Raw genomic sequence first — 16289 nt, forward strand, 5'->3', positions numbered from 1 at the left:
GTCTAGCACTGTCAGTCCCTGGCTCCCAAGTGGTGCTTAATAACGTTTGTAGAGTGAAGGAATGGGGAAGGTCCTGTGGAGAGACCTCAGCCATCCCTGTCTGCCAGCCTGAGGCCCCAGGGGATCCCACAGGGGGCTATTTGACCAGGGCCTTATGGCCAACTTTATAGGATCCCTGATCTAGTCAAAAGCCATCTTTAACACACTTTCCCAGAACCTCATGGTGGGAGAGTCATATGAGAGAAACTCTTATGTGTTCACAAAACGCTGGTTCCTTTTCTTCCTGGGGACACAGCTAGATGACATTTCCCAGCCTCCCTTGGGTACCCAGGAGAAAAGTTGGCCCTTTCCAGGCCTGGCCCATGAGAAAACTTCTGCACAGTATTTCTACTCTTTTTTCCTCATCTGCTGGCTGAATGCAGAGGAGAGTGAGGCCCTAGAAAATCTGTGTGGAGCAGAGCCCTCACCTCCCCATATGATCCTTCCTGAACTCTAAGGAGATGGAGAAATACACTTTATTATGTTTACCTACTGTGATGTTTGGGTTGATTGTTACAACAGTTGGTTTATCCTGACCAAGAGAAGTCAGCTCCCTTTACAGGCTGTTTCTGTGGACAGTTTTCTTATGTGCTGGATACTGAGGACTCACAGATGGTACACACAGTCCCTGCCCTGTCAAGGAACTCAGTCTTGAGACAAACAAAGCAGCAAAGAATATCACTTCAAAGAGAAAGTCTATAAAATCCTGTCAGATCTTTCTTATAAAAGCTCTCAAATCTATGTTTAGTTCTCTATTTTATTTATTTCAGAGAATTCTTGATAACTGATTCCTTTCCTCTTAAGTACACTTATGTGTGTCTGTTTCCAAAGCTCAAACTATCTCTTTGGCAGTTCATCTAGAGCCCACACCAGAGAGTCAAGCTCAGCTTTGCAAGATCAGAGTTTCCCTGCCAGACCTAGCAGTAAACCCAGCCTAACTCTCACTATGTCTCTGATTCTTTATTTTTTTTTCATCAAAGTTCAGCACTCACTTTCATTTGTCAAATCCAATTGTCAATTGTCAGTTCCTACCTTCTTCACAATCTCAGCCACATTGGACATAAACATTTCCTCCCTCTTGATATATTTTTTTTCCTCAGATTCTGGGACACATACCCTCCTGAGAATTTTCTTCTTATTCACTGGTTACATTTCTCAGTCTCCTTTGCTGGATCTTCCTTTTCTCAATCTCTGAAAGTTGGAGGGGCCTGGAGCTCAGTACTTTGGACATGTGTTCTTTTCTCTTTGAACACTCTCCCTAAGGAATTTCATCCAATCCCCGGATTTTAAAACCACATGTGCACACATAACTCTCAAGTCTCCAGCTCCAGCATCTTCTAGGCACTCCAGATGCATACATCCAATTACCTACTTGACTCCAGTCTAAAAGAGAACTTTTAATTTCCTTCTAGGAATTCCCCATCATTCTACCCAGGTGCTTGGGCCAAAAACCCAAGAAGGACCTAGCAATTGGACCTATCACTAAGTTTTTTTCAACTCCTCCTTCAAACATATTTCTAACCCAACAACTAATTTTCACCATCTTCATCAAAGCCACTAAGATATCTTGCCTGGATTCCTTGCTTCCCATCTGGTCTCTGTATAGTCTATTCTCAACACAGTAGCAGCCAATGTGATCTCTAAAAAAACATGAGTCAGAGGATGTCACTCCCCGGTTCCAAAGTCGACAATGGTTTCCCATCACACTTAAAATAAATCCAAAGACATCACCACGGTCTGGAATACTTCCCATGTCATGGCCTCAGCTTATCTCTTGCACCACATCTCCTGACATCAATGAGCCCACTCACACTGCCCCTTCCAGGCACATGGGCCTCCTTTCAGTTCCTCAAACACTCTGGATCTTTCCCACCTTGGGATCTTTGTATCTGCCCCCTACTCTGCCTGGAACAGGACAAGCCCTGGGTCTTAACATTTTGATTCCTTCCCATTTATTGCATCCTGTCTTAAATGTCATTTCCTGAGAAGGGCCCTCTCAGACGTCCCTCCTGTATTAAGTCTTCCTTCTTCATTCTCTATTCCTACATCTTGCTGGTTTTCTCTATGGCCTAGCATAAGAAAAGCACTTAGTAAACATATATTGCATAAATGAGGCCATAATGGAGAAAAACAATACACTACAAAGGATTATCTGAAGCAGAGAATTGCAGGTAGAGTAGAAGATGGAGTTAAGAGCTACATAGAAGAAAGAACTGACAGGGTTGGCTAGCCAATGAGAATGGGATGATAAGGAGAGAGGAGTCCTAGATGACTCAAATTCTTGCTTGGGCAGTTGAATAGATCATGGTGCCATTAATACAAACATCAGAGAAGAAGAAAGAGTGTATTTGAGGGGTTGAGAGAATATTAAATTTAACTTGTTCTGGTGTGACATGAGATAATCCATATAGACAAATTTTAGGGGGCTGGTGGAAGTGGAGCTTGGGAAAGAAATCATGATATGAATATTGGAGTACTCCATATGTAGGTTTCCCAAGGAACATATATAGAGAGACTCGGGAGCCCCTAAGTCATACCTGATGAGGATTTCTAGGCTTGTTAGTTTTAAAACTACAGATCAGATTCAGGCCTCGAGGAGTGGAATTTTCTTGCCCCTTTGTTGGGAAACATTTACATTTCTAAGGGAAACCTCTAACTGTGGAGATGCCTCCCACTCTGTGCCAGGAAGAAGGGGGATGGCCTTATCTCTAGAAACTCTTTATCAATGCCAGAGGCCAGAACTTAAGTTGTTTACTGTCTGGCAACCTCATGTAACTGACCACCCCCCCCCCCCAAATCCTCCTTTGTCTTTAGCTGAGGATAAAATTCAAGCGGTGACTTCTGCCATTTACTCAGTCCGATTTGATTCTTATCTAAAAGTTTTTGGGACCACCAAATGGCCGGACCCTACAGGCACTGATACCGTTTTAACTTTTTTACATATTCTTTGCCTTGTAAAGAGATAACTCACATACCTATGCCTTAAATTTAGCTCTAACCCTCAACTTGGGGCAGCAGAAGCTCTGACTGCCCATGGGTCCTGTCCCTATGCTATTCTATTCTCTAAATAAAAGAGCACTACTGCCAGATCTTAAGAGTCTAAGAAATCTTTCTTTTGACTCCTCGGCTCACTGACCCCGCATCAATACCCACACTTAGGAAGTAGAAAAAGAAGAAGAGTTGGCATCCCTTGAGTCAGAATTAATCAGCTGTGTGACCTTGAACAAGTTGCTTGAAATTATTGGGCCTTCTTCATGTTAAGGATAAGAGATCAGAGTAGGTCTATTCCAACTATACACCATATGAGCAGGGGAATGTGTGAGCCAGTGAAATTGGGACAGATAAATCCAGATGGTGTAGGAGTGAGGATGGCCTCATGGGAAAGAATCAGGTTAAAGACACCTAACAAACAAGGCAGATGAAGTCTTAGATTAAAATCAAAAGTTCCAGTTTACTCACCATCTACTTTCTAGGTTTTTCTCCCTCCTGAAGTAGAACAAAGAAATCTCATAAGATAACACACTTGAGCACATCTTAAGTTGTACACAGAGGAAAAGGATGCACAGAACTTAGTGAGCTCTCTTTGGAGTTTCTCTGCAAAAGAGCAAGAAGTTAATCAATACCATCCATAGCAGAGGAGCCAGGTCTACTGAGTAAAGGGGCCTCTGAGAAACCCCTTCCTGGGCTGTGTGTGCAGTGAGTCCTGGGAGCTGTCCCTGAACTAGGAACACCAGGGCACAGTCAGCATCGTAGGTGGGGAAAGAAATGGAGCATGGTTGGTGGTAGTGTGTGAGGAAGGACTATATTTAAGAACCTCCATTACAGCATGCCTTGATTCTCTTCATCTTTCCTCTCTCCCTTTCCCTCTGTCCAACCCCCTGTTCCACAGTCTTCTTTAGACCTCACTGCCTGGGTCTTCTGATTGCTTTACCTTTGGTCTGGCATTCGCACTCTTTCTCCAGCGAAGTTTCTGGATGAAACTCAGCCCACCTTCCAGGAGAAGTCCCAGAAGAAGCAAGAGTGAAGTGAGCTGCCACCCAAGGAAAGTCCTTCAGGAGGAACATGCTTGAGCCAGAATTGCTGAGTATTATTGCTGCAGAGAAAAGTAGGAAAGAGTCAAAGACAGCCAGGTGCTGGGGTACAGAGATGCTGCAAGGACTCTCCAAAATTCCTGGCCTAGCCTAATGGCAGGGAAGAACCTGGTTGGGATAGTGACTCCAGCCTTGCCCCATTCTCTCCCACTGGGTGACTGGGAACTCAAGAAATCTTGAGAGTTGTTGTGAAAAAAACAACAACAAAAAATCCCCGGAGACTTAAATCAGGGAGGCATAAATCATCCCTGAAATACAGAACTGAAACTGAGATCTAGAGGAATGGGTGGAAATTATTCCCTTTTACTCAAATCATGGTAGAGGAGCCTTCCACTGAGAATTATCTTGACCCCTAAGACATTTCACTTCTTTGGCTGGATGCTTTAATGGAGTTGTCCAAGCTCAGAGATGGTTGGTTTTCTGATTTATAGCCTAGTGATCTTTCCCTGGCCCCAAGGTGCTCCTATGTAACTCTGAGAGTCAGATCTGGAGGCTTCCTAGGGAGAAAGAGTCCCTGATCCCAGGAATGTGAAGACCTGAAGTGGCAGTTTTGCCTTTGCATTGAGGCACATGGGCTTCCTCTCCAAAGTACCATTCCATGCATAGAAAATAAAGGCATTTCCTGGATGGGGAAAAGTTCGTGGTAGATGATGGGCCAGGGGACCCTGGGCACAGGAAAGGAATGCACTAAAATGAATTGGAGAGGCAGGGTCTAAAGAGGAGATGGTGGAAGGGAGGGTTGCAGTCTCACTTCTGGATGCTGTAGGCAGCACTTCTTAAGCTCCATCATTAGTGTCCTTCCAAACTGCATCCAGTCTCAACTCTTTCTCTTCTCCTCTATCCCCTCCTCCCACCCTTTGGTTGCTACAAAAGCTTTGAAGTGAGAACCATCATTCCCTAAAATTTCTTCTGTTCCTAGAATAGCTGCCACCCCAATGATGGGATGAACATTCCCACAATTGGCTGCAGACTGTTCTTCCTAGAACAGTGCATGTCTCCAGGATATTCTTCCTCAACGCTGCTGCTACCATGGGTCTGTGAACGCTGACTCTAGGATCTTTGCTGGTCTTCCAGTCCAATCGCTGCTCCCTGGACTTGCCTAAACAAAGGAAACACCCAGATACAGGGTTTTCACCATTGAGTATGATGTTGGCTGTGTGTTTGTCACCTATGGTAATTTCCTTCTAAACCATTTTATTGAGAGTTTTTATCATAAATGAATGTTGGATCTTGTCAAATGCTTTCTCTAATTCTATTGGGACAACCATGTGATTTTTATTTCTCATTTTGTTAAAGTGGTGTGTCATATTGATTTATTTGTGGATATTGACCCATCCCTGCATCCCAGGCATAAATCCTGCTTGATCATGGTGTACAATCCTTTTAATGTATTGCTGTATTTCAGTTTGCCAATATTTTGTTGAAGATTTTTGCATGTAAGTTCATCAGCTATGTTGTCCTTGTCTGGTTTTGGTATCAGGGTAATGTTGGTGTCACAGAATGTGTTAGGAAGCATTCCATCTTCTTCAATTTTTTGGAATAGTTTGAGAAGGATAGGTATTAAATCTTCTTTGAATGTCTGGTATAATTCACCAGAGAAGCCATGTGGTCCTGTACTTTTGTTTTTTGGGACGTTTTTGATTATTGTTTCAATCTCTGTGCTTGTGATTGGTCTATTCAGATTTTCCATTTCTTCTTGATTCAATCTTGGGAGGTTATATGAGTCTAAGAATTTATCCATTTCTTCTAGGTTATCAAATTTGCGGGCATATAGTTTTTCATAGTATTCTCTTATAATCCTTTGTATTTCTGCAGTAGATGTTGTAATTTTTCCTCTTTCACTTCTAATTTTATTTATTTGAAACTTCTCTCTTTTTTTCTTGGTGAGTCTGGCTAAGAGTTTGTTAATTTCGCTTATCTTTTCAAAGAACCAGCTCTTAGTTTCGTTAGTTCTTTCTACTGTTTTTTTAGTCTCCATTTCATTTATTTCTGCTGTGATTTTTATTATTTCCCTCCTTCTGCTGATTGAGGGCTTTGTTTGTTCTTCTTTTTCTAGCTCTGTTAGGTGCATTTTAAGATGACTTATTTGAGATTTTTCTTGTTTGTTGAGATTGGTCTGTATTGCTATGAATTTCCCTCTTATGACCACTTTTGCTGCATCCCATAAGAGTTGGTACTTTGTATTTTCATTTACATTTGTCTCCAGGTATTTTTTAATTTCCCCTTTGATTTCTTCATTGATCCCATTGTTGTTCAATGGCATGTTGTTTAGTCTCCACGTATTTCTGATTTTCTCAGGTTTTTTTCTTGTGGTTCACTTCTAGCTTCATTGCATTGTGTCCAGAAAAGATGGTTAGGATGATTTCAATCTTCTTAAATTTATTGAGGCTTGCCTTGTTTCCCAATATATGGTTTATCTCTGAGAATTATCCCTGTGCACTTGAGAAGAATGGATATTCTGCTGTTTTGGAGATGAAATGCTGTCTATATATCTATTAAGTCCATCTGACCAAGTGTTTCATTTAAATCTATTATTTCCTTGTTGTCTTTTTGTCTGGATGATCTGTCCATTTATGTAAGTGGGGTGTTGAGGTCCCCTACTATTATTGTGTTGCTGTTAATTTCTCCTTTTAGGTCCATAAATAATGGCTTTATCTACTTTGGGTAGCTGTGTTAGGTATATATAGATATATATGTTAATGAGTGTTATGTCCTCTTGATGGAATGTCTCTTTTACCATTATATACTGTCCCTCTTTGTCTCTTATTGTCTTTTTCTAACTTAAAGTCTTCTTTGTCTGATAAAAATATAGCAACACCTGTTTTCTTTTGCTTGTCATTAACTTGGAGTATTATCTTCCATCCCTTCACTCTAAGCCTATGTATATCTTTAGAACTGAGATGTGTTTCCAGGAAGCAGCATATTATTGGGTCTTGTTTTTTAATCCATCCAGCTACTCTGTCTCTTTTGATTGGAGAAGTCAATCCATTTATATTTAGAGAGGTTATTGATATAAGAGGACTTATGCTACCATTTTATCTCTTGTTTTCTGCTTGTTCTATGTTTCCATTGTTTCTCTTCCTTTGTATTTCTGACTGCCATTTCATTTTGATGGTTTTCTGAGGGCATTTCCTCAGTTTTCTCTCCTTTTGTGAATTGTGGCTCTGCTCTGAGTTTTTGTTTAGTGGCTACCATGAGGATTGTATGAAAGATATTGGAGATGAGACAGTCCATTTTCTCATAGCCTCTTATCTCCATTAATCTAAGCAAGTTCCTTCCCTTTCCTCTCCCCTTCTGAGTAGTTGCTGTTACATATTGTCCTTTTTTTAATGTTGTGAGTTTGTGACTAAGTTGAAGTGTTTATCAGTGCTTTTGATGCTTTCTTTCCCTTCTAAGTTGTAACTGAGGCTTTGCCTCTCTGTTCTAGTAGAGAGCTGCAGTTTTCTGATTATGTCTGTCTATTTATCTCTTTGCTTGGAGCTTTGTATACTTTTCCCCTTTTGTTTCCAATATGAAAGCATCTTTAATTTTTTCTTGTAGGGGAGATCTAGTGGCAATGAACTCCCTCAGCTTTTGTTTATCTGGGAAAGCTTTTATTTCTGAAGGAAAGTTTCACTGGGTAGAGTATTCTTAGCTGAAAATTTTTGTCTTTCAGTATTTTTAATATATCATTCCATTCTCTCTTACCTCGTAGGATTTCTGCTGAGAAATCCACTGAAAGCCTGACAGAGTTTCCTCTGTAGGTTATTTTCTTCTGCCTTCCTGCTCCTCATATTTTTTTTCTTTATCATTGACTTTTGCAATTTTTACTATTATATTCCTTGAAGAAGGTCTCTTAGCATTGATGAAATTAGGCATTCTATTAGCTTCATTTATTTGCAAATGCAGAACCATCTCCAGGTTTGGGAAGTTCTCAGCAATTGTTTCTTTGAACAAGCCCTTTGCTCCTTTCTCCCTCTTTTCTCCCTCTTGGATACCTATTATTCTTATGTTGCTTTTCCTAAGTGAGTCAGATATTTCTTGAAAAATCTCTCCATTGTTTTTTAAATCTTAGTTCTGTCTCCTCCTCCACCTGTAGAATTTCTACATTTTTATTCTCTAACTCACTAATTCTTTCCTCCATAACATCAGCTCTATTTCTTAAGGATTCTAGACTATTTTTTATTTCATTAATTGTGTTTTTCATATGAAGAATTTCTGCTTGATTTTTTTTTTACAGTTGCAATCTCTGGTCAAGAGATTCATTTTATTGCTGAGCTCCTTGAATTGTCTTTCTGTGCATTCTTGTAAGTCATTGAGTTTCCTTATGACAGCAATTTTGAATTCTCTATCATTTAGGTTGTAAATTTCTGTGCCTTCAGGGTTGATTTCTTGAGAATTGTAATTTTCCTTCTAGTCTAAATTGTTCTTCAGTTTCTCATGCTATTTCATGAACTAATCTTTTGTCAGGGCATTTGTGGTATTTTTAGGTCATGGATTCCACCTGTTACCACTGGGGGAAGCAAGAGCAGAGTTTCTGGCCCCACCTCATCTGCTGGAGGCTGTAGGGGTATTATAGTTGCTTGCCCTGGCCTGGGGTGCCTTCAGGCACTTGTGTGGACTGTGCTTGCTGGGTGGGGCTTCCTTGCTAGACCCAGCTAGGGTCACTCCTTGATGCTGTAGGAGCACTATGGTCTCCCCCCTCGGCCAGGAAAGTGATCATCAATGGGCTAAAAGCTGCTACTGCCTCTTCCCCCAGCCACCTGGGAGATGTTCCCTCTTTTGGAGCTCAGCAGCACTACAGGTGCTTGATCCGGCCTGGGACATATGCCCCATCATGTAGATCTGCTGTCATCTCTGCTTGAGGTCTGTGGGACCACTGTGATTGGCAACCAGGCCTTCCTCACTGGGACCTGAGCTATGGCTTCTCCTTGGCAGCACAAGGGCATGATGGGCTCCCCCTCCTCACCACAAAAGTGATCATGAACACAGGTTAAGGAATACCACTGCCTCCTCCTATGGTCAGTCTAGTGCACATTCCCAATTTCAGGGTGCTTGCACCAAGCTGGAAAGCATTTGCATGTGTGCACAGCACTACTGGGGAAGTGCAGGGTGTCGTCACCTATCTCTGCCACTTTCCAGGGGTCCAGTCTATCCACCCTCAGGTGTATAGCTGTGTGTGTCTCTCAGGCATCCTGTTGCACTTTGTGGGTTTCCTCTGTTGGCCAGTGAATGTCTATTTAGTGGTAGTTCAAAAGAAGGAGAGACAAAGGGAGCAACTCAATCCGCCATGTTGCTGATGTCACTCCTACAGTACAATGTTATTAACAATGGTCTCCATGCTGTATATTATACCCCTATGACATTTATTTTATAACTGGAAGTCTGTGCCTTTGAACTCCCTTCACCCATTTCACCACTCTCCTACCCACTGCCTCTGGCAACCACCAATCTGTACTCTGTATCTATGAGTTCAGCATTTTGGGACTTTCTTTAGATTCCATATACAAGTAAGATCATACAATATTTGTCTTTCTCTTTCTGACTTATTTCACCTATCTTAATGAGGTCCATTTATCTTGTTGCAAATGAGAAGATTTTCTTCTTTCGTGTGACTAAATAATATTTCATTATGTGTTTACATATATATATATACATGTGTATATATATGTGTGTGTGTATATGTGTACATGTGTATATACATATAAAGATATTGTCAAAGGAATGAGAGAATTCTTCATAAAGTTACAGTAATCCCTTATATGTGATTTTGAATTTACTACAATGTAACCAATGAATCAGCAAAATGGCATCTTGAATCTGCAATCAGATTGATAATTTATTGTTCACTAAAAATTGTTTTAAGGCTTCTCTTTCTTTCAGTTACACTGAGATTCTAGGCAAGGTGTCTTACTTCTCTCGAACTTTGTGCTTACTTTTTCTCCTTTGAACCAAGTATACATTTTCTTTATCCATTCCTACACAGATGGGTGCTTTTATTGTTTCCAAATCCTGTCTATTGTAAATAATGCTGCAATGAACATTGGGGTGCATATACCTTTTCAAGTGTTATTGTTTTCTTTGGATAAATACCTACAAGTAGAATTGCTGAATCATATGGTAGTTCTATTTTTAATTTTTTGAGGCATCTCTGTACTGTTTCCCATAGTGGCTGCACCAATTTACATTCCCACCAACAATACACAAGGGTTCCCTTTTCTACACATCCTCACCAACGCTTGTTATTCTTTGTCTTCCTGATGATAACCATTCTAACAAGTGTAGATGATATTTTTTTGTACTTTTGATTTGCATTTCCCTGATGGTTAGTAATGTTGAGCACCTTTTCACATAGCTGTTGGCCATCTGTATGTCTTCCTTGGAAAAAAATATCTATTTGTTTCCTCTGCCCATTTTGCTTTACTATTGACATTTAAGAGTTCTTTATATATTTTGGATAGTAACCCCTTGTCAAACACATGATTTATAAATATTTTCTCCCACTCAGTAGGTTGCCTTCTAATTTTGCTGGTGGTTTTGTTTACTTTGTAGTTTTTCACTTTGTTGTAGTCCCACTGAATTATTTTTACTTTTGTTGCCTTTGCTTAGGTCTCAAGTACAAAATATCATCCCAAGACTGATGTCAAGTAGCTTATTCCCTATGTTTTATTCTAGAAGTTTTATGGTTTCACATCTTATGTTCCAGTCTTTAATACGTTTTGAATTAATTTCTGTGTATGGTGTACGACAGTGGTCCAGTTCATTCTTTTGCATGTGGCTGTTCAGTAAATTTGCTTTTAAGTGGAATCCAATGGACCAACAGAGCATGTTAACTAGGAAAGGATATATGCACAGTATGTGTCCCCACCATTCCTTGCCACTCCATTCACATACAGCATTTGTGATGCTCTATGGGCACAGAGTTTCAGTGGATCGACATGTGTGGGAGTTCAGTGAAACTCAGAATGAGTACAAAGTAAATAAGTTATATCTCAGCTGAGTAAATAGGGGTGATGACAGCCCATGGAGGTCATTCTTCCTTTTTGAAACAAACCTTGCTTCAAATGCAAAAAGAAGTCAGTGGAGTTCTAAGAAATACAATCCTATTATATAATGTCATGTGTTACTTCTCAGTATTTGACCACCATTATGCATTTGCAGTTTCATAGTCCAGGAAGATGTCCACCCGGTGAAGCTACTCTGTCAGGAAGAGAAACTATCAGGAGAGGACAGGGCCTGGTACTGGCTTTGAAACATCTCCAAGGTCCAGAAGCCATTCTGAGGAACCAGTAGGGCTGCCCCTTTCCTCTCAACACTGTCTCTACAAACCTCCATGGCCCAAACCATCACATTTTTTACCTCCACCTCTCATTAATGTCTCCCTGAGGAGAAGCTCTCCAAACCCAGGACACAAGGCTGACAGTAGAATCTCTCTGGGTTGTTGGGCACACTCTGCCTGCAGGGGCCCCGTCGCACACTTCTCTGGTCCTCTGACAGGAAAAGCTCAGGATGAGCAGTGTCTGGGTCCAGGACCACATCAGCTGTAGAGGAAGACTCAGGTTTAGACCTGGGGTTTCAGGAGATTCTGTTATCCCTCATCCCAGAGACGTCCCACAAAGTTGATGGGAAATCCCCCACGTGATGGCCTTTTCCATGAAGGCCCCTTGATACCTGATCCCAGGCAACTCACAGACTGAGAATTACTGAGGCTTCACTTCTATCTCATGAGTGACAGGAGAATTGCCTCAGGTAGGGGAAAATTGGGACTCTAGGAAATGTAGAAAGTTTAGCATACGAGGTGAAAGTAGTGACTCCCACTTTTTCTCAACATTCTCAGATCTGCCCCCTCTTCTATTCAAGACATATGATTTCTTGGATTCTCTTGAGTTAGAAAATTTCCCACTTGGTTTAAACCAGCAAAGGCCTTATCCCTTTCCCAATGAAGCAATTAAGGCCAGTTTCTCCCTACACATGTTCCAGGGCAGTAAAAGACCCCTTCATTTCTCCTCTATGTTCTATCAGCTTAACCAGATGACAACTGATTTAAATGACTACCAGTATACCCTTCAAAGGATAAAAAAGGAGCATAATGTCCCCAAAAGTCAACCTGCTGCCTGAGAGATGTGTATGACAAATGGTACTGGGAACTATTTCCATCCAGTTTTGCTTTAACAACATGGGTCTGAGTCTGCAGCTATGAGCTCTCTGGATACAGGAAATGCTTCAGACCCTGACATTCTCCTGTTTCTCCCACCTGCACTTATTACTACTTACTCAGTCTACATTTCCATTATATGTCCAGGAAAATGACTTTCTCCTTTCCCCAAATTGATTTGTTTGCTGTGACAATTTTGGAATTCAAAAGAAAAAGGAGGAAATGTCCAAGTGCCATAATAAGTACTAGAGCCTGGATACTTTAGTTCTTTTAAGCAGAAGGTGATAAATCACAAAATGCAAAGTGCTCATTAGGACCAAGCAAGTGGATTCCCTGCTATCCCACTGCCCACTTCCCCTCCTCTCACAGGCTACACACAGAGCATCAATGTTCTCTTGGAGCAGGAGGCATTTCTGGCATCTGTCTCTGCACAACTGAGACAGGCTTGGGGAAGGCTCACTGCCTTCCCCACATATGGTTCTTCGACTGCACAGTCCATACCCTCTCCCAGGTTATAGATAACTAAGCCAGTTTTCTCTTCTTTCAAATTAATTCAGGCTCCACAGAGCAACAACTACTATACTGTAACCTTTGTGGAGGTCCACTATGTCTGGTAGACCTCTGTAATCATGGATTAAATTATTATAAAAGCAAAGCTTTGTGGAAACTAGAATGCAGAGTTGATTGACAGCTGTGAGGATTCCCTGACAGAAGAGCTGGGATCCAGCATTGGGTGGGATACTGACAGTGAAACGACCCCAGCTCCCTGCAGCCCACAGCCAACCTTGGGCCCCTTTGTTCATCTCCTCTAATGTGTCCTGTAGGGAGAAGACTCAGGAACTGACGGAATGTCAGCGGTGCTCACCAATCTGTAAGAGGGTTTTTCTCCATCCTGCAATGGGACAGACAGTGAGGTGAGCTTCATAAGATAATGGCTAACCAAGCAGAAGACAAATTGTGCCTAGAGTGGTTCGGGAAATGCTAAAGTTATGCAATTCCTCTTGAAGTTGCTCTGAAAAAATAAGTAGAAACAAATGAATGTCCTCAATAGAGGAACTAAGATAATTTGAGTGTGTATTAAATGATAAGGGACTGGCCTTTCCTGTGAACAATAGCGTTGGCCCTCCCCTCTGTCCAGGGAATTGTCAAGATGCCAGAGATGATAGATGATCAGGTGGCTAGAGATTATCAGTACTGATGGAGGTTTGCTTGTTCAACAAGGTAGTGCTCTATGTAGCCAAGAGAATGGATATAACACTTGCAGAACAGAAGCACTCAAGCTCTGAGGGATTAGTTCCTAGGATGTAAGCGTCCCAAGCCCTTGTTGCTGCCTCTGTTCATTTCCTCTCTCTGTTTCCAAGGCTTCCAGCTGTCAGAGCTGTGTCCTTTGGGTGATAGTGAACTGTCCTCTTACTCTTTTACCTTTTTGTGATGTTCTTTCTCGTTTTTCACACATTCTTTCCCCAGTTCCTTATGTGCAATTTCTTTCTCTTCATTTTCAACCTTCTTTTCCCCTGACAGAATATTTTTCCCTATGGATCTTGATAAGACAGATGCTCCCAGTGATGAGGAGGAGGAGAGTAGGCAGGATGACAACCAGGAACATAATCCAGGGAGAAGTGCTGTGAATAAAGGATTATGAAAAGGGAGCCACAAAAGTGCCATTTAGTGAGCAAAGGGAGACCTGGGATGAGCATTCCCCTCAGGACTCATATCTAAAGAGCTCTCCCGAGTCCCTGCTCTAATGGCTTCTCTCTCAGAAACCCCAGATAGAGAAAGATCACCACACAGGAATTTCCAGGGCTGGGGGCCAAGGAGGCAAAAAAGCAGGGACACGTGGAGTCACCATGAGAAGGACCAGGGTGAATAAAAGGTACCAGCTATGCTGAATCACCTCAGCCATCATCCTGGGACAAGTCACCATCCTTTCTTGCCTGGAACATTGCAATACCTCCCTCCTTGCTTCTGCCCACGTCCTCTGCAGTCTATCCTCAGCACAGCAGCCTAAGCGAGAGCATGTTATTTCTTTGTTCAAAACGCTGTAATATTTCCAACACCCCCCTACACCCACATGATGCTCCCCTCCCTGCCCCACACATCCCAATCAGGCCACTGTATAGATTTCTTCTGGAATAATCTTCCAGAGACACGTTTATTCACATTTCTCCCAAGAGACAAAAAGTTTGCCCTGCAGACCTCCAATTCCTTTGTGATTCAACGCAAAACTGTGCTATTAACACACTAGCACTGGCTCCACAGTTTCCTCCCAGGACTGGGTTGCTCTTGAGAAGGGACAGAAGAGGGGCCTGTGAGAGTCTAAGAGCCTGGCCTGCCTGCAACCTCTATCAAAGGAAAATAAAACCCGGAGTTTCTGGGGAAGTTTGTACCAGAAGTATCCAGTGAAGCCAGGCCTCACCCCCTGTGGATGCCGACCTGAAACAGAGGGAAAGACATGTGGTCTGAGCATGAGGAGGACCCATTGCCCACGAGATAGCTTAGCAGGAAACCAGGTCCAACCTGGGTGTGCCACTTTGGATCATGACAACCTGATGCAATCAATCACTGTCAGGAGAGGAATAAACCTAGAGAGTGTGTTCGTTCCTTTGAGTCATCTCAAGCTGTGGATTCTTTCCAGGTGAGGCCAAGACAGCCTTGTTCTTAAAAGGAGAAGAAAGCAGAAGAGTCAAAGAGATTCACGGGAAAAGAAACAAGGAGAGATCCAAAGACAGAGAGGGACTCAAGCTACCATTGCTGTTTGAAGATAAAGGAAATCGGCCATAGGCCAAGGAAGGTGGCAACCTCTAGAAGCTGGGAATAGCCCTCAGCTGACAGTCAGTAAGGAGTGGCAACCTTATTTCTACAACTGCAAGAAACTGGATTCTACCAATAATCTGAATGAGCAAGTAAACAGCTTCTTCCCGAGGGCCTCCAGAAAGCACAAGGCCTGCAGACACCTTGATTTTGTCCCGGTCAGATTCATGTTGGACTCTGACCTACAGAAATGTGAGATAATAAACTTATGTCATTTTAGGTCCTGAAATTTGTGGTAGTTTATTATGGAAGCAATAGAAAACTAGTACAGTAAGGATTTTGGGGAAATGTTGCAATGAAGTAAACTGTGAAATTGTGATTAATAAACTGTGGGGGCTTAAAATCCAGAAAAAGCTCTGTGGAAGAGTGAATATTATTAACAAGCTTATTGAACAAATGTAACTTGACAACCAGATTCCGGGTGGAGGGGATATATTTAGCGGTGAACAATAATAGTGATGATAATGAAGAGTATTCTTTCCCTGGTATCCATCAGTTGAAAAGAACATCTGTTAACATCAGTGAATGATCAGGGGTGGAAATATCCCTTTCCTGGAGATGGATTCTACAGTGTGATAAACTTACCACTAAAGTTCATTTAGCTTCCTTCCTCCCAAATTCTTATTCCACAGACAATCTTTAGGTGTTATTAGGCTCTTAGAGGCCTTCAAAGTAGGAGGAATTATTCTGTCTCCATGATCATGCATCACATTGACAGAGTGGGTACACATGTGCCCATTGTTAGTGAAGAGTTTGGTCTCTAGTCTCTTCACATCCTGTATGATGCAGACCCTGTGAATTCACTCTCTGGACCACGTCGCCCTGCACACTTAATCCAATGAAGTGCCGGACCTGTGGCTCTGACAGTTGAACTGGAAGGAATCAAGTGTGGTGTGGCCTCCATAGTCACCTACAGTGATCCTTACCCTGGGGTGCCCTGAGCATCAAGACTCAGGGCTGCTTATAGTCCCATGAAGGAAACAGGACAGGAAAAGAACAATGGGATAGGACAGGGACTTGAACTCTCCCAGCAGCACAAATTTCTGTGTGAATTATATAAGTTACTTCACTTGGGCTTGCCTCAGTTTCCACATTCTCAAAATGAAACTATCTCACAGGGTTTTTGTGAGGATTAAATGAGTAAAATTCACTGAAACCAATTAGCACAGCACCCAGCACCTTTCAAGTTATCTATACATTTAAGTTATTGTTGT

Source organism: Equus quagga, chromosome 15 (assembly GCF_021613505.1).
Source record: "Equus quagga isolate Etosha38 chromosome 15, UCLA_HA_Equagga_1.0, whole genome shotgun sequence".
In the NCBI taxonomy this organism is placed as follows: domain Eukaryota; kingdom Metazoa; phylum Chordata; class Mammalia; order Perissodactyla; family Equidae; genus Equus; species Equus quagga.